General features: G+C 38.3%; 1 protein-coding gene across 4 annotated transcripts in view; it reads left to right on the top strand.

The window, feature by feature from the left end:
- The window catches only part of CTNNA2 (catenin alpha 2), a 952,920-nt gene that overhangs the window by 107,729 nt on the left and 818,521 nt on the right, over positions 1 to 26,670 (top strand). The window lies entirely within an intron of this gene.

Raw genomic sequence — 26,670 nt, 5'->3', positions numbered from 1 at the left:
CACCAGACCCAGCACGCCGCAGGCTCTAAAACCCGCATTGCCTTTACCATGAATCATTACTGTTACTATACTTGCTACAATTAGGCAACAAAGGAGGCTCTTAGGCTTTCTAACTGACCAGCTGTAAAGGTCAAGTACTTCGATATTTTTAATTACAAAATTAAAAAACAAAATCTTTCAGGTGAATCGCTGAGTCACCTCCATTTCATTTGAATTCCACTTATTTTAAGGGAAATTCCTTAAACAAAGCGTCTGATCCCAATCATGCATAAATAGAAATATTCTCCATTTCCACATAATGATAACCTGCTCATCAAGCACTTCCTTTCTAATAGCTAAGTCTGCAATTCAATAAAAAATGCAACTGACATAAACATCTTGAGTAACCATAGGATAAGACCGTCCAAGATGAAGCTGATTCACTCATGCATCGTCCCTGACTGTGATCTCTGCCAGTGGCCTGTTGCAGCCGGGCCATCTGCACTGGCAGCAGATCCCTCTAAAACTGAGACCGAGTGAGCATGCTTTTAGATGGAGTTCTACCTTTTTTTTTTCCTTTTATGAAAGATTTATTTATTTAGCTGAGAGAGAGGAAGAGAGAGAGAGAACATGAGCAGCAGGAGGGAGAAGGAGAGAGAATCTCAAGCAGACTCCCTGCTGAGCAAGGAGCACACTGCAGGGCGTGATCGCAGGACACTGAGATCATGACCTGAGCTGAAATTAGGAGTTGGCTGCTCAACCGACTGAGCCGCCCAGGTGCCCTGGAATTCTATTTTTGAAAAGAAAATAAATGGACAAGACAAAAAGCTTTTAAAAATGCTGACTCTTGCTAAATGCATGTTAATATGAGGTCCCAGAGGAACGGCCCTGTGGAGTGACATACAGGCAATATGGAAAAATCAGACCTCTCAACAAATTATGGAGATGCCGCCCAAGCACTGAAAGGCCAACCAGATAGACATGTCAGTATTTAGAAGCTGATAACAGACTTCACGTTAAGATAGAGAGAAAAGGACAGATAGGAAAGGCGGGAGATGAATGACTTCTTTAAACCAAGAGCCGATGCTTGATGCTGTATACCTATTCTCGTGTACCCATGGGTCAAAAAAGAATGAAGAAACCCTTTCTGAAAGTCCCTCCACTGCAGTTCTTGGTCCCTTCTCCCATCAGCTTTTGGAGGACTTGACATGGGTGATCATCTCGCTCTGAAATCATCTGTTTCTTCCTTTCTGCTGGTCTAGTCCAGACAGCATGTGAATGTGTGATATGTTCAAACCAACAGAAAACCTTACCTAATTGCAACCCCCTCCAACAGCTGCCCTCTTTTTCTGCTTCTTTTAAACAAAACTTTTCAAAGGATAATTCACATTCACTCCTTCAATTTTCTTACCCCACGGTTACTTTTTTTCCCTTTTATTGTCAATCTAATATGTACAGAACAACATGAGGAGTAACTAGAATATTAGTATGCAGATCCCTCTGCTTAAGAACTCACCCTTGGAAGCTGCTAACTCCTCAGCATTGGTCTGTATTTCCTTCCCTCCCTGAACCCACTGTCCAGCCTTGGCTAGGGAACTGTAAGCCTGAATTTTTATTATGCATGGGAAATATGGGGAAATATCTCCATCATTTTATTATGAAAATGTTCAAACGTACAGCAAAGTAAAAACAGTTTTTACAGGAAATTCCTGTATCTGCAAAACGACCACCTAAAACCACCATTCACGTTGTGCTGTGCTTACTCTGTCACAAATCAATTTCCCATGAGTTTTTAAACTGTGTTTTTGTTTTTGTTTTTTGGAGAGAGAGCGCGCGAGTGAGAGAGAGAGAGAGCATGAGTTGGGGTGGGGGACAGGGGGCAGGGCCAGAGGGAGAGGGAGAGAGAGAGTCTTAAGTAGGCTCCCCTCCCAGCCCGGAGCCCGACACGGCGCTGGATCTCATGACTCCGAGATCATGACTTGACCTGAAATCAAGAGTCGGACACTTAACCACCCAAGAGCCCCTCCCATGAGTTTTTAAAATAAATTTGCTACCTGTGAAAGGTTCCTTTTTCACCCACACCATTCTGGCTTTCAGGCTGACCACTCCTTGGAACCTGCTCTGGTCTGAGTCATTGGGCTCAGCTTTGGTCATATATGGCCATTTCTTCCTCTGCATCTACCTCAGCCTCTCAGTAACATTACATGGAGTTGACAACCACCCATCACCCCGGTCACCCTTTTTTCTCACTTCTCTTGGCTTCTGTAAGACCTCCTTTTCCTCCTAACTCTTTCTAGTCCTACATCTTAGAATTCTAAATATTGGAATGTCCTAGGGCTTGGGCCTGGGCTTTCTTTTCTATGAGTCATCTCATTCTATATACCAAAGATTTAAAATGTTTTTACCTCTGGGCCTTAGATAGGTCTGTGTAATTTTGTCCCCACTCAAATCCAGTTATACCTTTCCTCTCCCCCCTCCACCCCGCCCCATTTGGGAATGGGAATGACCCAGTCACTTAATAGCATAAGAATTGTACTGTGTTCCTTTTTGTCCCTTATTCCTTACATCCAAAGCCATAATTTAATTTTATCAGCCTTGCTCTAAAATATATCCTAAATCTATCCATTTTAAAGCAGTACAGCATAATCATTAAAGCACAAGTTATGGAACTCGACGGCCTTCATTTGAAACCTGACTCACACATTTCTAACCATGTAATTTTAGATAATTCATATAATCTCCCATCGACCTCTGTTTCATCATCTGTAAGGTGGGAATAATAATAGTACTCATCTCATGAGACAGTTCTTAATATCGGCAAGGCTCTTAAATCAGTGACTGACACATAGTCATATATAAATTAGTACTTATTTTTTTTTAAAGATTTTATTTATTTATTTGACAGAGACACCCAGCGAGAGAGGGAACACAGCAGGGGGAGTGGGAGAGGAAGAAGCAGGCTCCCAGCGGAGGAGCCTGATGTGGGGCTCGATCCCAGAATGCCAGGATCACGCCCTGAGCCGAAGGCAGACGCTTAACAACTGAGCCACCCAGGCGCCCCATAAATTAATACTTATAATTATATAAATGCTAATTTAAAACACCTGCTCAGAAAGGCCTTTCCTAACCCCTCCATAAAAAACAAAGTAGGAACTATATTCTTTTTTTTGTTTTTCTTTTTGATCTACAAGCCAATTGAAAGAGAAGGTAGATACATCAGTCAGTATTCTCCAGAGAAACGGACAATAAGATGTATGTACATATATGTCAAGATTTATTTTAAGGGATTGATTCATGAGGTTGTGAGGACTAGCAAGTCCAAAATCTCTCAGGGAGGCTGGTAGGCTGGAAACTCAGAAGTTAATGCTGTGGTCTTGAGGCACAACTTGTTCTGCATTGATTCTCAGGTTTTGCTTTTAAGGCTTTCCAGATGATGAGATGAGGCCCACCCACATTATCAAGGGTGATCTCCTTTACTTAAAGTAAACTGATTATAGATTTTAATCACATCTACAAAATACCTTGACAACATATCTAGATTAGTGCTTGATTAAATAACTGGGTACTCTTATTTAATAATAGTCTAGCCAAGTTGACACACTTAAACTAACCACCACATTGGGTAGGAATTGATAAATCACTCTTTGTGAATTTGAAACAATTATATAAAGATGAGAGTGCATCTTTTCTTTTTCTAAACCTCCCTATCGTGCAGTGTTCATGAGCTTGCTTTTGGAAATAGGTTGCCACTTGTTGCTGAATTTCTCTCGGAAAACCCTTAACCTACCAGGTGAGGGTTGTGGAGATATAGACTCCAAAGAGGGAAGTTTCTTGTGGTTTTCATTTGTATTTCTTGGAGACAGTGGAGGTTCAGCTCAGCCAAAAGCCACCTGTAATACGTGCTGAAAACCAGCCATTTTCTGTCAGAATTCTTGTTTGTCAAATAATAATGCCAGTCCCATCTAATCCGTAAAATTTTAAGAATTAGATAATACCAGAATGAAAGAGTTTGAGAAAACATGAACGACCTTTCAAACTGAATATGCACCTATTCAGTTGCTTTTAAAAGCATGAAACTAGACGATAATCTCACAGGCTGTATATTTTAAGCAAATGTCTAGATAATTTTTCCATTTTTGGTCAAGTCTATGTTTTAGGTTCACATTTCTTGTCATTTCAGTTTGGATGATCGTGAGGATTTAATGAACTGTTGGCATGATTCATTTGAAGTTATACTTTTTAAAAATACTTTTTTAACAACCAAAAAACAACTCAAATTTGTTGGTGCTATTAAGCCAATCTGGCCTTCTATTTAGCGTTTCTAAAAATAATTAATGCTATGTAAGTTGATGCATATTGTTGAAATGATGTATTTTCAGTGTTGATACCATTTTTACTTGTACTTTTCGTGCTGTCACAGATGGAATGAAATTTAAGCTCAAGTATGATTATCTTTTTAGAACATAAAAGCATTTAATAACATTGTCTTTTTAAAAGCTCTTAAAACGTGCACTGTATTTGAATAGGCTGTAGTTTGTTGCTTCCTATAATAATTATATTACAGTTCACTGATGTAGACTCATCTGGGAGTATTTAAAGGATGAAAGCTTGAAAGTACTAAATATTTACATTCATCAGAAAGATCTTTTAGCATAGGTAGAAAGGAAAAACTAATTGGTTTACATCCGATTGTAGACTTATGAATTTACTGCTTTGGTGATTTCTGAAATGTCACAACCAAAAATATTGACCTATTTCTCTGTATGCTTCCATTGAAATGGTAGGAGTTACCTGTGATAATACCTAACAAATTTTAAAATATGACATTGAGAATGTAAATGTGACTATTATAACTAATATTTCTTCCTTTCATGCCAAAACCTCCAAATAACAAGTGGTTGCTCTTCTTGGTATAATAATCTCCTGAGAGCGCCAATGTATTATGTTTGTTTTCCTCAAGAGAAGGGAAGCAGGCTGGTTTCATCATTAATTAAGCCTTTTTTCTGTGAGCCAGCCTACTTTTATCTGTGGTCTTAATATCTCAAGTCAGAAACAAAATCTTCAAATTAGATATTCTCTAGTATGTGTTTAAAATATATTTTTTTGTCTTTTTTTTTAGAGGAAGAAGAATTAAGATTGAATGTGTTCAGCCCTGTGTTGTGTTTCTTAAAATTTTTTTTTCCAACTTTATGGAGATACAATTGACATTTAACACTGCAGAAGTATAAGGTATACAAAGGGAAGATTTGATATACATATACATTGTGGAATGCTTACCACAATGGAGTTAGTTAACACATCCTTCACCTCACATAATTATCATTTTGTTGTTATTGTTGTTGTGGTGATGAGACTATGTAAGATCTACTCTCTTAGCAACTGTCAAATATACAACACAGCAATGTTACCTGTAGTCACCATGCTGCACATGGCATCCCCAGAACTTAATCCTCTTATAGCTGGAAGTTTATACCCTTTAAGCAACATCTCCTCATTCTCCCACCTCCCCTCCCCCAGCCCCTGGCAACCATCACTCTACTTTCTGCTTCTATGGGGAGTTTGGCTTTTTTAGAATGTACATATCACTGAAGCCATACACTATTTATCTTCCTCTGTCTGACTTATTTCATCTAGCGTAGTGCCCTCAGGGGCCATCCATGTGACTGCAAATGACAGGATTTCTTTTTCTCTTAAGGCTAAAAGTAATACACACACATCCACACATACCACCTTTTCTTTATCCATTCATGCATTGATGGGACACTTAGGTTGTTTCCATGCCTTGGCTATTGTGAATAGTGCTGTAATGAATATGGGGTTGCAGATACCTCTGAGATAGTGATTTTATTTCCTTAGGATAAATATCCAGAAGTGGGATTACTGCATCATATGGTAGTTCTATTTTAATTTTTTTGAGGAACTGCAGTGCTGTTTTCTGTAGTAGCAATACCAATTTACATTGTACGCTGTCCACCAGTAGTGCACAAGGATTCCTTTTTCTCCACATCATGCCAACATTTGTTATCTCTTATCTTTTTGGTAAAAGACATCCTGACAGCTGTGACATGATAGCTTATTGTGGTTTTAATTTGCATTTCTCTGATGATTAGTGACTTTGAGCACCTTTTCAAGTACTTGTTGGCCATTTGTATGTCTTCTTTGGAAAATGTCTATTCATATCCTCTGCCCATTTTTTAATTGAATTATTTGTTTTGTTTTCCATTGAGTTATAGGAGTTTCTTGTATATTTTGGATATTAACCCTTTAACAGATATATAGTTTGAAAATATTTTCTCCCATTTTGTATGTAGGGTACCTTTTCATTTTACTGAAGGCCTGTATTGGATTTTGATTAGTCAACTAAGACATAGTGCCCCCTGAGGAGCTTCCATTCTAATGGTAAAACCAAGAAAAGTGAGAGGGAAGACATCAGGAAAAAATGTCAAGATATAAGCATTTTCAACAAAAATACAGCCCCTTGCAGAGGTCCCTTTTGACTCTTTAATTCAGCATTGGAAAAGGATCATTACATTTAGGGGTTGTAATCTGAGGACAATGAGTAGATTTCATTTTTATTAGTTTTGTTTTCAATTCTGGATAAGATATGCTTTGCATAGAGTGTTCTGTAATTTAAACAACAAAGATAAAAAGAAGTATTAGAAACAGTTTGAAGATAGTTGACCTACTTCTTCCAGCTTTCAGGCAGGACCTGGCTAAAAAATCAGCATCTTTAACTCATATTTACACTTCACTTATAATGTTCTCTCTCAACTAAAATTAACATAATCAAAAAATAATTGAGAATCTTTCTATTCTGATCTTTCTACCCCCAATTTTAGCCTTCAAGAAAACAATAAATCCTGAAACATGCAGTTATGTGAACTTAATAATAATGATCTTAAATCTAGTTCTAATGAAGTTTGGTTATCCATAACTGATACATTTACACAATTTTATGTTGTTAATTTTGATTCTAAATGAGTGTCTCCTACTCCAAGAGTGCCTGGGTTTTTTAGTAACACTTTCAAGGATTGGAACAAACTTTTTTTCAGTATTAGCGATTAGTTAACTGTAACTTTAACCCAAGTGCCCTGTCCCAGTAATTTGGAATCTTATTCTAGTAAGTTTTTATGTCCTTCGGATATATAGAAACAGTCCTGTTATTTAACAGTTTGTGATTGTCGATTTAGATAATAATTTGGTCTTCTCCTCCTTTTTTTTTCTTTCTTAATCAATCCTATACCACTAATATTTTTTATCTGTTTCCTTTACGATTTTCAAATTGCATTTCTCTATAGTAAAATAAGGTTATAGGCTCAAGCCAATTCTTCTAGGTATAGAATAAGATTGATGTTGCTATGTTTCTTCCTGGTTTTGTTGAATAATTCAACTTTATTTTCATCTTGCTCAGACCCTGGTATTTTTCTTTCATGCGGCAGAAATTGGTTTGAATTTATTGCACATTTGATCCCCAGCTTCTTTCCGTGTGGTCTTCCTCCCTGCCTTTTCCATCCAGAAAATAACTATTTTGTTGTTTATGACTTGTATGCTTTTTTTTCACCTTAACTATCAATATTATCTGTTTATATCCTACCTTTTTCTTTTATTTCAAAGGACATTGCAAGGTAAAAAGTCCGTTTGCATCGGAAGTACTAAACCACTTATTATTTCTTATGCAGTTTTCTACCCTCTCTGTCTGCATGCCAGCATCATTTTCCCACCCCTGTGCTATTCATCATCAAACTTAATATGATCTAATAATACCGTCCATCTTTTTTATAATAAAGCCAGTCATAGAGTCATATAATTTTTGATCTGAGAAGGAACTTGAAGGCTGCATTGTTTTCTGATATTCTAAAGATGAGAAATCAGACTTCTAGAAATTGCTCATTAGACGCATTAGATTCCACTAACCCATTAGAGGAAGTTCGGGGCTAGAAAGGACATGGGTTTTCAGGTATGCTACTCTTTTTTCTGTACTATTGAATATGAAGTAATCAAATAGATAGAAGTTGTATTTAAAAGCTTTTATTGGCCGTGTGGTGCTTGTGATGCTTTAGGGCTCATATTAAGGTATTATCCCACTCTGGCAACTCCGTTGTCCCTTTAAAGAATAAGAATAGTGAAATGGGTCAAAGACAAAATGGACAGTGGCATCCTCAGGGATACACAGTTACAGAGTTAAGTTACTGTCCTAGTGGGTCCACATAGGAGGGACAAAGGATCCTTTAATTTACACTATCAACTCCTACTCTCCCGTGGGGAAAGATAAGTTCACTATTATAGAAAAATTAGAGAGGAATTAATTGAACAATTTATAACAAATTTTGCATGGTGACATTTATGAATCACTTTGTATTTAATAAGCAGAATTTCATGTTTAAAATACTATTTTCTAAACTTAAAGATAACCTAGTAATTTACTTTTATTCATTTAGCCATAAGTTTCCAGTTATTTCAATGGTACAGAGCTACAGGCAACATTTTGCTAATGAAGTATCGTTCGACCAATAAAAATATGCTTTGTGTCTGCAATAGCAATAGTATGCAGAGAGCTATATTTGAATTGTGGCATATCCATATACATACATTGAAATCTAGCAACTGAAATTTTTCGGCCAAAAATACCTTTGAAAAGTTATGCATCACTAACATTATTTAAACAACCCGCAACAGACGAAATTGATGAAGTGGGTACAAAAAATAGTGATTTATCATGAAAATGCGTAACAGCAGCTATCATTGCTGATGGCGTACGGTGACAAACTCTGCTCACCAAACTGTTTCACTTTCCTCCTGGCATGAAAGTAAGCTATAGTCACCACCCTCCTCTGCAGTCAACTGAGACCATGTGACTGGGCTCTAGCCCCAGAATATTGACAAATATGCTGTGTAACATTTCCACTCTCAGCCTCTAAGACACCCATGCCATCCTCTGCCCTTTATCTTTCCTGTTGAATGATGAAGAGAATCCAGTGCAAGGCTCAGAGGCCCAAGCGTGCAACAGTCTGGGTCCTTAAATAATCAGGTCTCCTCATCTTCACATTTGTCCCTCATTGGACTGTGGCAAGAAAGTGAAATAAACTTTAATGAATTGAATTACTGAGGTTTTGGATAGTTTCTTAGAGCCCTCAGCCCTGATGAATTGAACATAAAAATGAAAGATCATCAAATCCCATCTGTACGAAACTAAAAGAATTCATCTATAAGAAAGAAAGACAGGATTTTCATTCTTTTTTAAGTCTGAGAGCCCCTCAGAAAAAACCTTATTGGTTCTCTGAAGGCCACAGAGAAGGCTTTGAAATCAGAGAGTGGTCCAGAAAAGGCAGAAAGAAGCAGATGGCTTAGATAACTCCTTCCTGGAACTTTAGGACTAGAATCTTAACTTTTTTTTTTTTTTTTAACTTCCTCTTCCCTGTTAACTTCCTATACACTGTTTTCAGCAGTGTACAGATTACACCAGGATGTGCTTCCAGGGAGGAAGGGCATGAGCGGACCACAGCATCTGTCTAAGCTACAGGGACAAGAGAGAGGCTTACCTACGATCCACCAAGCTAAGAACAGATGTGCAAAACCCAGGTGATGCAAAGGCAGTTTTGCTTGAAGCGCCTCTTATGATATCGATAGTACACAGTAGGCATATAGGTTACAAACAGCAGGAATAATTAGAGGCTTTGGTAGGGGTTAGGAAAAAAGAATTCAAAATTAAGGATCAGAGCTCTTGCTTTCATTATCTTTTAACAAGAAGACCTAGCAGGTTTTTAGTTTATCCTCAAAAATGTTTGTGCCCAGTGTGGTTAAGGTGAAATGATGTAATGTATGTAGCAGTACCAAGCTCAATGTTTGTTCCAATAAACATTTGTTGACCATTTGTTGAAATGATGATTTTCTTTAAAAATTATAGGAGAAGAAAAGAATATCTCCTTTATTTGTTAGACATTTCCAGAGGTATAAATCACTAATACTTTATTTATTTCCCCAAAACCCATTCAAATTAGTTGCATTCCCTGACTTCATATTTTCAAATATTCTTTGGCTTAAGTGGGTTTCAAACTGCAGTATATATTAAAATTGCCTGGGGAGCTTGTTACAATATAAATTTCCTAAGCACATTGAGTAAGATTATTTTATTTCAAAGAGAGACAGAGACAGAGACTGAGACAGATGCTTAAAACTGTTGCCTGTCAGTGAGATCTATGTCTGCATCCTGGCATGTGCCATGCCCTTCAGAACATACACCCATCTCCTCTGCATTAAAGGTTGGCTTTAGCTGGAAATAGCATTTCTTCCCACAGGAAAATGGCAAAATCCTACCTAATCCTCAACATGTAGTTTAAAGGCTTCTGAGTTTCCACAGTGAGATGTGATCTTTCTCTTTTTGTGTAGTCTTTACATTCTATCCTGTTTGGTGTTGGTGTTGCTTGAATACTTTCTCATTTTGCCCTTCTGTCATTACCCAGATTATAATTACTCTGAGAATGTTCTTATTTGTGTACATTTTCAGGGCTCGGTATAGGTGTTGCATTTAATAGGAACGTATTTTTTTAAGTGAATTCATTACTGGAATCTTATCCAGCCTTCTTCTCTTAAAACGGAATATAGTAGATATTAAAAAACCACCATCTGAATCAATGTGTCCACAATAGCATCACATGCCTAATACTGTCAAATTAGTAGAAGTATTGTTTATTCCGTTTGCAGATTAAGATTTGAGAGAGAGCATTAGTGGTGTTTTCAAGAGATTTATTAAATATGAAGCTTTATACACACAAAGGTGCTCCCTCTGACACACACACACACACACACACACACACACACACACACACACATTTGTAGCCCTGCTTTTGTGAAGCTAAAAGCAGGTTATATGAAATTTCCTAAACTTTCTTTCATAGGATCCTGATTTTTTCCTTTAGTAAAAATACAAAAATCTTGACTCTGGTTTGCCTGGTCCTCTTGATTCTTAAATGTGGAGTCATGTTGACACCTTACCAAGTTGAGGGCATATTTGATCTTGAAACAAGGAGGGTCCTCAATTGATATACTTCCCTTGGACCAGATGGCTACAGTCCTCAAAGGACTAATATGCTCAAAGCTAGATGGCTCTGCAGGCCACTTCTGGTTTTGTTGAAGTGAAACCCTCCTAGGTCAATTGGATTTTCAAATTGTGGTGGTTTTAACCACAGGGCCTTCAACCAGATCACGTCTCCAGACCTCCTGAATTATGTACCTGTTTAAGATTCTTTTCACACTTCTTTTTAATTTAGCTATCAGTGGAGATTAACACCCCAGCTCTATCATTATGCCTATTCAATAATTACTTGTTTTGCAATTATCCTTAAGCATTAGTTACATTCTGAACTATTAGGAATAAGCTCCCTAGAAATTATTATTTTTTTAAATATTTTATTTATTTATGTGACAGAGAGACAGCCAGCGAGAGAGGGAACACAACAGGGGGAGTGGGAGAGGAAGAAGCAGGCTCCCAGCCGAGGAGCCTGATGTGGGACTCTATCCCAGAATGCCGGGATCACGCCCTGAGCCGAAGGCAGACGCTTAATGACTGCGCCACCCAGGCGCCCCTCCCTAGAAATTCTTAGAAACGCATAGCAGATGTCTTGGGATAGTCTTTACAGAAGAAATCAAATTTGAACCGATCATTTGGATAATTAGGAGTTCCACAACCTGGACTGCTGCCATTATGTTCATTGCTTTATTACATTTTTGTCATATCCTTTGGTTTTCAGCAGTTCTGTCCAATAGAACCGTCTGCAACAATGGAAATATTCTATATCTGTGCCAATATGTTAGCCACTTAGCCACATGTGGCCATTGAACAATTACAATGTGACTAGTGTGATAAGGAAAGAAATTTTAAATTTCATTTAGTTATACTTAATTTTAAATAGCTTTTTGGACAGCATAGATCTAGAAGGTAGACAGTTTTGCCCCTTCTCCCCAGGGGGCATTTGACAATGTTTGGAGACATTTTGGATCATCCTAATTAGAAGGGTGTGCAACTGTCATCCAGTGGGTAGAGATCCGGGATGTTGCCGAACATCCTACGATGCAGAGGGCAGCCTCTTACCGTAGAGAGTAATCTGGCCCCAAACATCAGTAGGGCCGAGTCTGAGAAACCCGGTCTAGGTTTGAAGATTTTTCGGAGATGGGTGGCTTCCTCCTCTCAGTGCCAACACCAATGTATGTTTTTTTGTTTGTTTGTCTAGTGGCCTCGAAACTGCAGGAAAAAACAACTAGAGTAAGAGACCAACTGGCCAACACCAAAGGCACTGGAAGTGATTCATTTTTAAACAAAAATACACACTCGAGTACTTAGGAGACATGTGCAATGAAAGTAATGGCCTTTGTAAGCTCATTAAAGCAGTAAGCTACAACAGGGAAAAGATAACACTGAGATGGGAAGGCGTACCATCCACACACTATTTACACATAGTGAAACATATTCAGTGTTCATAATATGACTTTATATTATTAAAGAAAATATTAATATTTAGAATTTTTAAAACATGAGAAATCTATGTTTAAATCTATGGGGAACAAGAAATAGAAAACATGACTCCTTGCATTTCTGATTACCAAGACAAATATATTTGCTCTTCTCTACACTTGGTTAAGTAATGTTTTCCTCATTTTATAGTGCAGAGTGGCAAGTCTCAGAGAATTTAAAGTAACTAGCCTGAGTTATGATAGCTAGTCATCAGCAAACCCAGTTTCAAATACAGTTCTAACTCCACAGTAGGTGAAACCACTGCAGAAAATTTAAGAGAATTACCAAGCAACACATTAGTTAGTGGACAGAGCAGAAATTAGAATCCAAGCTGAATGGCTAACCCCATGAATTTTCTAATTATAACCTATTTCTTGTCATTGAAAGACAAGACTGATTTGTTTGGGTTTGTTTTTCCAAATCAAACTATTATGTGGTGAATCATGGTGGGAAAATTTGTGGGTTGGACTTATTTTTTATGAGGCTTTTTCTTGAAAGCAGTTTTCGATTTACAACAAAATCGAGGGGAAGGTACAGTCATTTCAAATAGACTTACTTTCTGTCCTTGTACATGCATATCCTCCCTCCCCTCTTGTTGATATCACTCACCAGAGTGGTGCATTATTTTTACCAAAGATAAACCTACATTGACACATCATAGTCACCCAAAGTCCATAGTTTCTATTAGGTTTCTCTTGGTGTTGTACATTCTATATGTTTGGACAAATGTACGATGATATATATCCATCATTATAATATCATATTATGTATTTAAGTGCCCTAAAAATTCTCTATACTCTATTTGTCTGTTCTCTTTACCCTCCAAAACCACTGATCTTGTTACTGTCTCCATAGTTTTTCCTTTTCCAGAATATCATATAGTTGGAATCACATAGTATGTAGACTTTGCAGGTTGGTTTCTTTCACTTAAGGTTTCTCTATGTCTTTTCATGCCTTGATAGCTCATTTCTCTTTAGTCCTGAGTAATATTACATTATCTAGATATACCACAGTTATTCATTCATTCACCTACTGAAGGAAATCTTGGTTGCTTCCAGGTTTTATTAATTATGAGTAAAGCTGCTATAAACACCTTTGTGCAGGTTTTTGTGTGGATATAAGTTTTTAGATCCTGTGGGTAAATACCAAGGGCTGTGCAGTTGTGCTTAGTTTTAAAACTTATCTTTTTATGTAAACTTATTCCTTATATATGGCATCAAAATTAGAACTATATACTAAAAAGTCAGAATTCATTAAGCTGATAGTAGAACTGTAAAGCATAAAAGTATTATGTATTCTGGAAGTCATTATCTTACTTGTTGATGCACAGTGCTCTTCTAAACTGACAATTCTCTGAGTCTTTTTTACATAAACTAATTATGTATAATAAGAGTTTCATGGAAAAAAAAAGTTTTATGAACATGATCACATCCTTACAAAAATCTTATGCTAGAAGAGGTAACAATTTCATGTTTTGTGTTACAGTGAGCTTTTGCCTGAGTTAGTAATTATTATTATTATTAATTTTTTTCATGCTGGCGGTAGGGTAGGGTCGGAGGAGACTTGCTATAGTACGAGATGCTGGATTCATTTCTATCTGTTTTTCTTTCCTCCTGTCCATTCTCCTTCCTTCCCTGGCTTCCTTCCTTCTTTCCTTTCACTAATATTTAATAACTACCTAGAAGATTTCAGATGCTGAGCTAAGCCCTGGGGATACAAAGGGAAAAGGTAGGAACTTAATTAGTTTGATGTTAAAGAACCTACATTTGCTGGGTCCCATTATACCCTAAATCCCTTCCCCAAAGAATCAAACCTCAGATTTCTCATTCCCACAGCTAGTTAATTGTTAATTCATATCAATGTAGTGTGTGTGTGTGTGTGTGTGTGTGTGTGTGTAGTTGCTGTAACAAGAAGATGCAAAAATTCAGTGCCTGAAACAAGAAGCAAGATAGCTTCTTTTTGTCTCAAGTAACAGTCCAGAGCTGGATGAGTGGTCGAGATCTGGTGGATAGTTCTGCCATCCCTAGCACATGGCTTATACTTATTGGTCCAAGGTGGCTGCTCCATTTTTTTTTTTTAATTTTTTTTTTTACCATATTTCAACCAGTGGAATGACATACAGTAACCAGGAGAACACAGACCTGTTAGTCTTAGAGGCATATATCACTACCACTCACATCCCAGTGTTCAGAACCTAATCACATGGTTACACTAATGAACAACAGAGGCTGGGGGATGAAGTCACTGGCTAGTTGGCTGTGTGTCCAGGTAATATTCTCTCAAAGGAAGGAAGAGAATGGATCTTATGGGACCTACCAAGCTGCTGCAGGAAGTAGAGAGTGGATCTTATGAGCTGTACCAACCTCCTGCATAGTAATTTTTTGGCAAGTAATATTTTGTTTTGGCAAGTAATTTTTTGATCCTTATACCTATCTTCCCCGCCTTGACTGTAAGCATCATGGGGACAGGGAATATTTGCTCATTTTTATGTACCAAGTAAATAGTACCATACTTGACTCATATTAGGCTGTCAGTAATAATACAATGAATTTTTTTAAATGTTCAAAAATCTAAATGTAACATTTTTTAGTTGGCCTATCAAACATAAAGTACTATTTTAGGAACTTCATTTCACTCTGTAGGAATTTTATCTCACTCTGGGATTAGGTAGGTTTAGAGCTTGCTTGTTTATAATTTTATTTCCCATAAGCATTCCAAGTCCCTTTACTTCCAGAAAATAAAGTGGAACATTTTAAAAAGCATCCAATAATGTGGAAACAGCCATGAAAATTAAAACATATGTATATATAGAGAGAGTGAGTCAACAACACCAAAGCATAAACTGGAAACCACATGAATGTAATGATCATACACACATACATCTGTGTGAGTTAAGACTTTTTTTAAGGTACAGGTGACAGAAATCTACCTCAAATTAGCTTACACAAGAGGGGAAGGTATCTTATAGATAAGGAATATCTTAAGGCACCCACTGAGAAGTCTCAGGGAAAGCTGGAAACAAGGACTGAAATGTCATGAGTTTCTCTATATATCTCAGCTCTGCCCCTTCCTGTGTGCCAAACTTTTTTCATGCTGATAACCATCTTTTGTATTTGGGTCTTTAAAGCACTAGATGGATACCAATGCAATCTGTGTTTCAACCAGAGAAAGCCAGAGTCAATTCACTTCTTAGTGTGAGTTAGGTTCAAATCTGAACTGCATCATAAAGAGCATCTTGGGTAAAGCTTCAACCCTTCATGGTAGATTGTTTTCAAAGATGGCTGCCACAAGTCCTCCCATGCTGCGTTGCAGTGTGGTTCCACTCCTCCTCTCATCAAGAGCAGATAGAGGTGGAATCTTTTTCTCCACCCCTTGAATCTTGGCTTACCTATGACTTGCTTTGACTAACAGATTGTGGCATAAATGACAGAGTGAGTTTTGCATCCAGGTCTCAAGAAGTTTGTAGCTTTTGATACTGTCCTGTTATAATGCTAACCCCAAGAGAACCAGGGCAGGAAGATCCCAAGGTAAAAAACTAAATAGAATAAGAAGTGCAGCCATCATAGCTGATCCTAGCCCCCAGGCAAGAGCCCGTGCCAGTTACTAAATGTGAGTAATGGCATTTTCAACCTAGCCCAGCTGACCGTGCAGTTGAATGTGCTCATATGGGTAAGTTCAGAGGACTCCCTGCTGCCAACTTATGGCAAGTAATAAATGGTGATTGCAAGTCCTGAAGTTTGGAAGTGTTCTTTGTTTGTTTGTTTGTTTGTTTGTTTGTTTTCTAATGCAGCAGTCGGTGACATGACACCTTTCTTCTACTCGTGTGTGCAGGGATAGAGTACAGAGAAATATGACAACTCCCTGGACAATCACATGTGAATAGTATTGGTCGAAGACAAGATTATTATTTTTTTTTCTTCTTTTTTTGAGAGAGAGAGAGAGTGCGCGCGGGAGAGAGCAGGTGGGAGGGGGGAGGGGCAAAAGGAGAGAAAGAGAGAGAATCTTAAGCATGGAGCCCCACACCAGGCTTTAACTCAAGTCCCTAAGGTCATGACCTGAACTGAAATCAAGAATTGGATGCTTAACCGAATGAACCTCCCAGGCTCCCCTGAAGACACCATTCTTAAGCTTTGGGAAACAGCTCTGAGAAGAAGGCTTGGTTATAAGCAAACAAGGTAATAAGAGTGAATTAAAATTATATATTAAATCATTGAATATCCACAAAATAGCACCATTACATTATTATTATTTTTTTTTTTTTGGAATGTACCAAACAAAAATAAGTCAGTTTGTGTAAAGTCTCTGGCCCAGTGTCAGGTATTCTGAGTCTTAGTCTCTCCTTCATTTCCATTCTACTTACTAGCAAAGGGATAGATTCCTAAGCTTTAGTGGCATGGGGAAACATTTCCTCTTACCTTGGACATTTATAACTTTAAATGATGAATTATTCCTGTAATTCTGCTTGGATCAAGAACATTAGAGGTGATGTCTATCATTAATGAATATTTTAAAGCCATCCATTTGTGATTGGACTGCATCTTTAATACTGCTGAGCTCATATAGTTAGAGCACTGCTTGGGAAGGGGGTAATGCTCATAGGAAAGACTTAACAATGGCAGCAGCTGCTGACAGATGGGCAGTGCTGGGTTTCTGCCATTTGGTATGGTCGACAAGGCATGAATGACAGTTTAGGAAGCAGTTCTGGTAGAAGCAGCTAAAGCTCTGATCTTTTTATATTCTGTTTTAGAGATTCTGCATTTGTATGGTTGTGGAGGATGCAGACTGTTAACGTCTATTTCAATTTTTTTAAATTTTATTTCTATTTAAAAAGGTTTCTTTTAGCCATGCTACCATATACAATGATTTATTTAAAATATGTTTCACCATTGGTATTTACGTTTCTCAAAAGGCTACAGCTAAGCATCCTAGAGAAAAAGATGAAAGAATATGAGAATTTTGGAGGAACTCAAATAGGTTCTAGCATTTTTATTTATTTTTTATTTTTTTTAAAGATGTTATTTATTTATTTGACAGAGATAGAGACAGCCAGCGAGAGAGGGAACACAAGCAGGGGGAGTGGGAGAGGAAGAAGCAGGCTCATAGTGGAAGAGCCTGATGTGGGGCTCGATCCCATAACGCCGGGATCACGCCCTGAGCCGAAGGCAGACGCTTAACTGCTGTGCCACCCAGGTGCCCCGGTTCTAGCATTTTTAAAAATGAGAACTGAAGCCCATGAAGATACAACAGTGAGGCAGAAGGCATGTGGAACATAGGACTTGTGGGACATTTTTCATATTTTAAAAACAAACAGAAGCATCATTTTCTGTTGTTCTTTATCTTTACCTTTGAGTTTCTTGCTTGGTGTCTCATACTGCATCGCTCCCATCACCACTATTTCCACCACCAGGCCTATGCCACTCTAGAATGGTAATGAGACCTTTATTTCTTGGGGAAGTTTCTAAATTTGCTAGGTAAATCTCATAAATTCTCCTTCTAACTGTGGAGATTAGGAAGTACTTGAACTCTTACCTCAAAATACTCTCAAGCCTTGGTAAGGGTATGAGTAAGAGAAAATTCATCAAAATGTTTATGCTGGGAGTCACTCATTAGTTATAAGTAGGCAAGAGTCATATGATTATATTCCTGTCCTATGAGCTGCAGCTTTGGATAAAAGACCAAAAGTTTGAGCAGGAAGAGAGGTATTCAGGCACAGACTAATGAAGGCCAATAAATTTTCATTTAACTGGAATTTTTAAAGGAATCCTCAAATACTTAAAAGTTGCTTACCTACTAATACTGCCCTCTCTACCCAGTCACCTCCCTGGTAGAACAGTTCTTGCTATACACTAGGTTTCTTAAGAGTGAGGGAGGGTTTGGGGCGCCTGGGTAGCACAGTCGTTAAGCGTCTGCCTTCGGCTCAGGGCGTGATCCCGGCGTGCTGTGTTCCCTCTCTCGCTGGCTGTCTCTTTGTCACATAAATAAATAAAATAAAATCTTAAAAAAAAAAAAAAAAGAGTGAGGGAGGGTTTTGTTTTATTTTGTTTTGTATGTATATGTCTGAGTTGAGTACCTAACAAATTCTGCTAATTGGTTAAACTTTGGTAATTTTTAAAAAAATAAATTGTGAATGACCAATATACAAAAACGGAAAGGTACTCTGTGATTCTTCATGTCATGAGGATGTCTGGGAACCACCAAAAAACTTACCATGGTAACAGTTATCTTCATTATAACTAAAGGCTTCCCAAACATATGTATTTTGAAAGCTACATTGAAATACTAAGGCTAATACGTAAGAGCCCGGGAAAAACCCACTATATAACTAAAAAAGCAATCACTCAGATGATTAGGAACCATCATCAGGTCAATTGGAATAGAATCATTGCCAAATATATCTGTATATCCAGGAATTTAAATCCATAAAATCATAAAATAATTCTAAAATTCCAACTGAATATCTTATCATTCACCAGTTTGTTACTCATATTTCAAAAACAACGAAACAATGACATCATATTTCTGTAATTATATTATATATCTTTTAATTGAGGACAGATGGCTGTTCTTCTATGCTGCAGATAATACATTTCCTCATTATGTAGCCTAGGAGATAAAAGAATTAGCTTAATCTCCAATTCTTTTAGTTATTTGAGCCAAAGCCTCGTGGAGTTTGTTAAAGAGCCCAGTCACACTGCTACAATTTCTAATTGTTTCTTTATGAAAAGCTAAGAGCATATTCTGTGAGTGGCCTTTTACAAATAATGAAAATGTTCCCTTGGAACTAGTTCACAACTTGATTTATGCAGGTTGGCCTGTCTTATTTATATATGCGAGACCTGCTTGGGCATCAGCTGGGGTAAAATACGTCTTGCAGCCAATGGCCCAGCATTCCAACCAGATCTTTGTTGCAGATACACCAGCCACACACAAACCAGCTGTTGGGGAGGGAATTTATCTTAATTCTAGGATGGAATTCATAAAAATCTAAAACCATAAACCACTTACTATGTATCTGTGTCTCATGGGCCCCTACCTAGAAAATGGTCTACAATAAAGGCAGTCTGTTAAGAACTGAATAATTTATCTACTGTAAGAATAGCCAGTATTTACTGAGCTCTTCTCCTACACCAGGCAATTTGTGTGTGTATATGTGTGTACATGCATGCGTGTATATGCACATATGTACACATGTATTTATATGCATGCACACATTCATTTGTATTCCCTACCACATTATGAGTAAGGTACCGTCATTACCCATAGTTCATAAACGGGAAAAGTAGATCTTATAGGAGCAGAGTGACTTAGCAAGTTTAAAGGTTACTAGAAAAAGGATTCTGAGGCAGGCAGCGTGCTTCCAGGGTCCCTTACCTAATCATTACACCATTCTGGGTCCAGTAGAGGGGCTGCTTCATTGTCTGTGCAGGACACATAAGGGGTGAGCAGGAAGTGTGTGATTAAGACCCAGTATCCCAAAAAGAAGTGTGTGTGGTGGGAGTAATAGGGAGAGGTTGGTACAGCGGTACAAAATTTCAACTATAAAATAAATAAGGTCTAAGGATCTAATGTAAAACATGGTGACTGTAGTCAGTAACACTATATCATTGAAATTTGGTGAGAACATAGAACTTAAATGTTCTTACCAAAAAAAAAAAAAAAAGGATAAAGTGATGGACATATTAGTTGACTAGGGGAATCCCTTTACAATGTATAGATAAATCACCGTGATGTAGGTTTTAAATACTTCTAATTTTGTCAGTTATACTGAATAAAGCTGAAAAAAAAAGAAGTATGGGAATCAGACCTTATTTTATTTAATGACTTCTCTGATGCCAAGCTGATTTTTCCCATATCAAGGGAAAAATTAAATTTATGACCTCATTTCTAACCCATAATACCTCTCCAAATGAGTTGGTGGAAACATAACAAAAATGAAGATAGATATTTGCAAAGAGGAAATGTCCAGGTAGCTAGTGTCTACAAGTCATAAACTAATTTGTTTTTGTGCTTGTTTTGCTAGCACAAAAGACAAAAATAAAAGGAGATGATTTTTTTTTTTTTTTAAACCCAAGTAAACCAAATGATATATGTGATCATCAGATCTGTGTAAAAAACAGTTGTGTCTCATTGTTCACCTTAGGGTTGTATTTATCAGTTTTATATTCCATTATATCATTAAGTGTTTTTCTGCATTCCTCTATTTTTTCTCATTTAATCCCTTAGTATGGTAATTACATTGCTAAAAGTCTGATGTTGAACCATATTTGAATTCCTGGGGGATAAAACCTACTTGGTCATGATGAATATATATTTTTAAAAACTTTGAGACATTTTACTTGTTAATATTTTATTTAAGATGTCTGCTTCTATATTGATATGTAAATTAAAATAAATTTATTTTCTTGTACCTCTCTCTCTTTTTTTTTTTCTCTCTTTTCTGTGATTTATATTTCTCAGACAAGGGGTAGGAAAACTTGTTTTTCTATAAAGAGCCAGAAATAATTGAAGGTTTGTGGGCTAAGAGGGAAAAATCAACCATTATATAACAACCATTTTTAAAAAAGGTGAAAAATATTCCTACCTTGTGGGCGCTATAAAAACCAGTGGCAGGAAGGAAAGGATTTGGCCCATGGGCCATACGTATTTTGCCAATTCATGTTTTAGGGGATTGGCCCTAAGTTATAGGGCCATTGGTTAGAAAAATCAGTTAATTCCAGCCAAGTGCAGGCTGATGGGCCAAGCTAGGCATTTAGAAATGGCAAGTGACCTATTTTGTTTGTGTGAATGCTGGTATTTGCTGAGTGAAATGGATCTAGCCATTTTCATTAACTCATCATTGCCCCTGGAAAGTCCTCTTGAGGCCAAGGGATACGGCATTCCCTTTACAAAGAAAGTTAAGTAACGTCACTTTACTCATATACCATGTTTTGAAGCGTGAGAGAAATGGATATTAAATGTGAAAATATATACTGTTTCTAATTGACTGACTTGAAATTTGAAAGATATTTTCAATGGGAAAAAAATAATCTTGAGGTTGGTGCTGTCTTTTGGGATGAAATGCCCTCAAATGATTTTGACACCTGAAGAGTAGACTGAAGCCTCCCAGAGTATTTAAGGGTGACTGGCCGCAGGAATTTCACAAGGGCTCATCTCCCTTAGCTGTTTCTGCCAGGGAGGGGAGTGAGGGCAGGACTGAATGTGGTAGCAGGTGTCCAGGGAAAGCGGGGATGGCCGAGACAAATACAATGCCTGACTAGAGTATGAAAGGAACAGATGGGCAAATGGGCATGTTTCATTCTCTTGTCCCGCCTTCATTAACTGTGACTTTGGTGTTTTCTTCTTCCCTTCCCTGCATAAACCAAGGTGAAAAGACAGAAATTGAGATGGGCTTTGTGTGTGTGTGGCAGACAGACAGTGTTAATATTCTGGACTTTCTTGTAGTGTCCATGCTACTCATAATCACCGTGGCTGCTGTATTTCCAGCATAGGAAGTTACCAGATGGCGGTCACTCAGAGAAGAGCAGTCGAATGATGAGTTTCAAAGCCCACATTGACCTGATAGATCAGTTTGACTCTTAGACATCTGATTAACTTGGGAGATTTCAAGGAACCTTGGAGAGTTTCAGCAGTTTTCGAAATCCTACATGGGAACACAAATCCCTCTGAGGTACTGATAAACCCTGAGGACTGTCTTCTTCAGACAAACGTTTATAAAACCACAGCACACCTTCAGACATATTGAATACAGTTTCAGGGTTTCACGGACTTCCTGTGAACTCTCATTTTTGGAACTCAGGTTAGGTATACCTGGTCTGGTTTAGTTCCCTAAATGGCCTGAGGAGGTTAGGACATATACCCAGGCAAGCCCTTTGCCTAGTTCAGATAGGGAGATAATGCTGTCCAAAATGAATTATTTTTTTAATTTCTGCACTTAGTATTAACTGAGGAAGTGTCTTTTTGCTTCGTAAATGTATACACCTTATACTTACCCACATTTGAGTTTTTATTTGTGTGCATACCTATAGCACAGCATTCGACATACAGTTTCAGGCAACTCAGGAGAGAACACTTGAAGGTCGCATTTTCTCTTTTTTCAAGCACCGACTTATAAAAACAAATTTTAAACAGAAAAATAACAGAGATGTCCTAGCAGCTTTAGTATACATTACATTTCCTAAAAGCAATAAAAGAAATGCTCATATGTGGTAACACTAATTAATGGTTTCTTAATGGAAGATCTAAAAGGTTCAGTGTGTAAAAGTATCTGAATTGTAGTTAAGCAAAGAAAAAATAAAAGGAAACAGCCTTCCACAGAATTCAAATTTAAGGAAACTTGGACAGGTGTGTGTGTGTGTGTGTGTGTGTGTGTGTGTGTGTCTGCACACGCATGTCCGTGCCTGCATGGCATCAGTAACAGTTCTGAAATGGCTACATGTCAAGGCAAAACAGACATTATTTAGTCTGAAATGATACATTCCCAAATTTATGATACCCAGTGGAGTTGGAAGACCCAAATTAAACAATTTAAACTGTACAATAAGAACTGCAAAATGCTTTCTCTTCTTTATTGTTATTTTAATGAGAACCTAAAATTAATTAGAACTATGTCACCAAATCCTTTTCCTTATAAAATTCCTCTATTTAATTTAAAAGGAAAAGACTTTCTTTGGGATTTGTAGTGCTGGAAATGAGATAATAAATTATTTTCTAGTTTAGTGGCACTCATGTCAGTGTTCAGCGTTAGCTGCTTGCCAAATTTCTAAATGTTCTCAGGATACATTGAAAATAATTTTCTACACTTAATTTTATATGTAAAATAAAAATAACAAGGAACTTTTCGAAGAGGTTAGCTCACTTAATGCCCTGTTGCATGCCTTCCTTTAAATGTACTCTCAGCTGGAAGATTTTCTTTCTTCATTGAATTTTGCAGCAGAGAAAATTTCTTCTCTTCCCCCACAATTGCTGTGTGGTGATACTGGCTGTCTTCCTTCACCCGCAGGATGCCTAAGTACTTAATTGTTCATTCTCTACGTAAGAATCACTTTGCCTAACAATGAAATGCAACTACCTCTAGGGTAAAATGCAGCAGCTGTTGAGAGGCAGAAGCTCAACTATGCACCAGTTTGGGGCTTGGCAGGAAAAACTGCAAACTCATTTGCAAGGAGGAGAAGGGATTGGTGGTCTACCGGTGGTGGGTTCATACCTCTAGCAAACCTGGCTTTGCCCTCACCGCCATTCCTGCTCAGCTCGCGTCACCCCTGTCCTTACTTCCCTATGTTTTTTCTTCTGATCTTCAAAGGGTTAGTCTTTCTCTCTCCTGCCAGTTTCCCTCCCTCTTTTCTAGTTAATTCCCATAATTGTCTGCTATTGTGTTGAGTAATTTGCGATTTCAAGTCAGCTGTCAACCGGAGTTTTCTGTTGAATCTCTGGAATTAATCTTGACGTTTTGGTCCCTGTGTGCACGCTGAGGGAAGTTCTTTAATATGCTGAGGGAAGAAAGAGATGCTGAGGGAAACCACTGGGCTGCCTAGGGCTGGCAACCCTGTGCCAACGGAGGCCAGAGACAGAGTCTGAGGCTCACAGAGCTTTCTAGTTAATTTGATTTAGTCATATGACCTTTGTGACTCAGCCAATTGAAGGAAAAATTAGCTGCACATTCCCGGGTTGGGGGCCTTTTACTGGTGTGTCCAGTTAACCGCAATGAAACCTCTACTGGGAGTAAGATTGCAGGGCTCCTCTTAAATTCACCTTTTTCAGAAACCCCTCTTACACCTCCCCAATATAAATTTTTATCTCTTTTCTCAGCACTTGTGTGGATTTTATTCTTTATACTTGGCAACTCATCACACACAATCTTGTAATCCTGTGGCATTCCTTCTATTTTGCCCTGCAGGAGAAGCCTGAGCGTGAAGAATGGCTTACCCTCTTATCTCCTAAATTTCACTTACATCTTTTTTCCCCCCTTCTTTGCAAAGAGCTTTATTGTTTCCATTTGATCCACAGCTTGGGTGAGAGCTCCAGGGTGGTTAAGGCTGCCTGGTGGCTGCAGGGAGAGGCTCAGGCAGAAGCCAGGACAAGAGAATGCTAGAGGGGCCCCTCTAAGGCTCCTAGTCCTGCTTGTGTGTGAGCCTTTCAGAGAAATCCTTGCCCAGCCCAGCCTGGGGCAGCCAGCCTGGGAGGTGAGTCAGGTGGTCGTCATCTTCTTGATGAACTTCCCTGCCTTCTCCAGGAAATGGTTCACCAGGCAGTCGGGGACCTGCACGGGCAGAACCCGGGCCTGCGGATCCAAAGGACGTGGTTCAGGTTCTTCTCTAGATCCATGTTGGCTTCCAGGGTTTTTCCCACGGCTTCGTGTGTCCTGGAAGAGGGTGGGCTGCCGTCACTGCTTTTCCATCTTTAAAAGATGCTGGGCGCTCTCCTCAAAGTGGCCCACACCCTCCACAGAGGCGTCCTGGTGGTTGACATGGAAGCCCAGAAAGAGGTAGGTGCAGGAGGCTCGTAGATGCCTGTTGACCAGGTGGCTGATGGTGGCTTCCATCTCTGTGGAATAATTCTGATGAATCTGGGAGCTCGTGGTAATTGGCGACAAGGAGCTAAGCTCAAAACATGGTGTTGGCTGGTCCCCAAGGTGGAGGATGGTTGAAAAGTAAGTTCCAAAGGTCGAGACCGGAAAAGAGGTTGGAGGCTGGAAGAAGGGGTGTCCCTGCATCTGTTCAGTGCAAACACGGTTGAAGTAAGAGACAGATTGTGTGCCCCCTTCCTTTTTTTAAATTTGCTGATTGCTGTCCTTTTCATGGTTGTCTATAGGACTTCACTCCCTGTACTCCCACCCCTCTGCTATTTCCCTCCATTTCTTCCTCTACCAACCATAAGCAACATTTTCCCCCTTTCCTTCCTTCCTTTCTTCTTTCTCTCCTTCCTTCCTTCTCTCCTTCCTTCCTTGCTTCCTTCTTTTCATCTTCCTTTTTTTCTTTCTTTCACACAGTGAATTAAGTGCTAATGGAGAACAGCTAGATAATACTAGGAGGAAACAAAAAGACTTTTTACAAAATTTGAGCCACTCATACAGTAACAAAAAAAAAAGAGAGAGAGAAAAAAAGCCTCAACTTTATAGTTACCTGGTCCAAGTCCCTTGCTTTCTAACCTGCAAACAGAGATAGACAGCAGTATGGAGCACAAGCACCCTCTTAGAGATAAAGAACTGTCCTGTGATGGACACAGGAGAGCATGATTTCTACCCTCAGCTTTTTTAGGATTTACCATGTTATTGTTTTGTGATTACATCCCAAGAGATAGGCCACTTCCCCAGGTAAGAACATGTATCTTCCTGCCCCTACCTAACAAACACATACACACACAGAAGAAATTTTTCTTGATGCTTTTAATAGAATGTGTTTATTCTCCAAGCCAGATTATACAGATGATGATTTTTTAACTTTCACAGATCTATACCAGTGAAACTCATACAGTAGTCACTAAATACTCATGAATTGTATATGGAATTATTCTTTCAACATTTATTGAGCCTTTGTGCATTTAATGGCAGATATTGTCAAAAAGAAACATATTTTAAAGTTCTAATAATGTTAAGCAACTGTATTTTAGCTCTATGATTACATTAAAGTGGAGATGCAATTTTTCTTCTACACATATTGAAGTAAGTGAAAGGAATAGATCAGTGTTTATGTGGACAAGAATGTCACTTAGCAAACAGGGCCTGCTGATTGACGGTAGCACCTATATCTCCCCATCTCTTCCTCCCTCCCAGTGGCTGAGTCTAAGAAAAATATACTTAAAACTAGAGCTAGCTTTATGCTACTAAATGTTCATATTCCATAGGCTGGTTCTTAAGACCTAGATATTCGAATGTCTCTAAGTTAAAGTTGATTTATCCCCTCAACCTTAAGGGCTCTAGTGTTCCAGAAGGGTCATGACCACACAGGCTTTTCTAGTTAATTCACTCCCCAGGTAATTGATCTGATCACATGGCTTTAAGTACCAGCTGTACACACCAACTCTCCTATTTGCATCTTTGGCCTATATCTGTCCCCAGAACTACAGACTGATATATTCAACAGTTTACTAGAGAATTCTGTTGTCATGACTAATAGACATCTCAAGCTTAATATGTGCAAAACCAAATGCAAGATTTCCCCCCTAAACCTGCTCTTCCCCAATTTTCT

The sequence above is a fragment of the Ursus maritimus genome, unplaced genomic scaffold, assembly GCF_017311325.1.
Source record: "Ursus maritimus isolate PB19 unplaced genomic scaffold, ASM1731132v1 scaffold_6, whole genome shotgun sequence".
In the NCBI taxonomy this organism is placed as follows: Eukaryota; Metazoa; Chordata; class Mammalia; order Carnivora; family Ursidae; genus Ursus; species Ursus maritimus.
Note: the sequence above shows the minus strand (reverse complement) of the source record. Positions and strands in the feature narration are given on the sequence as shown.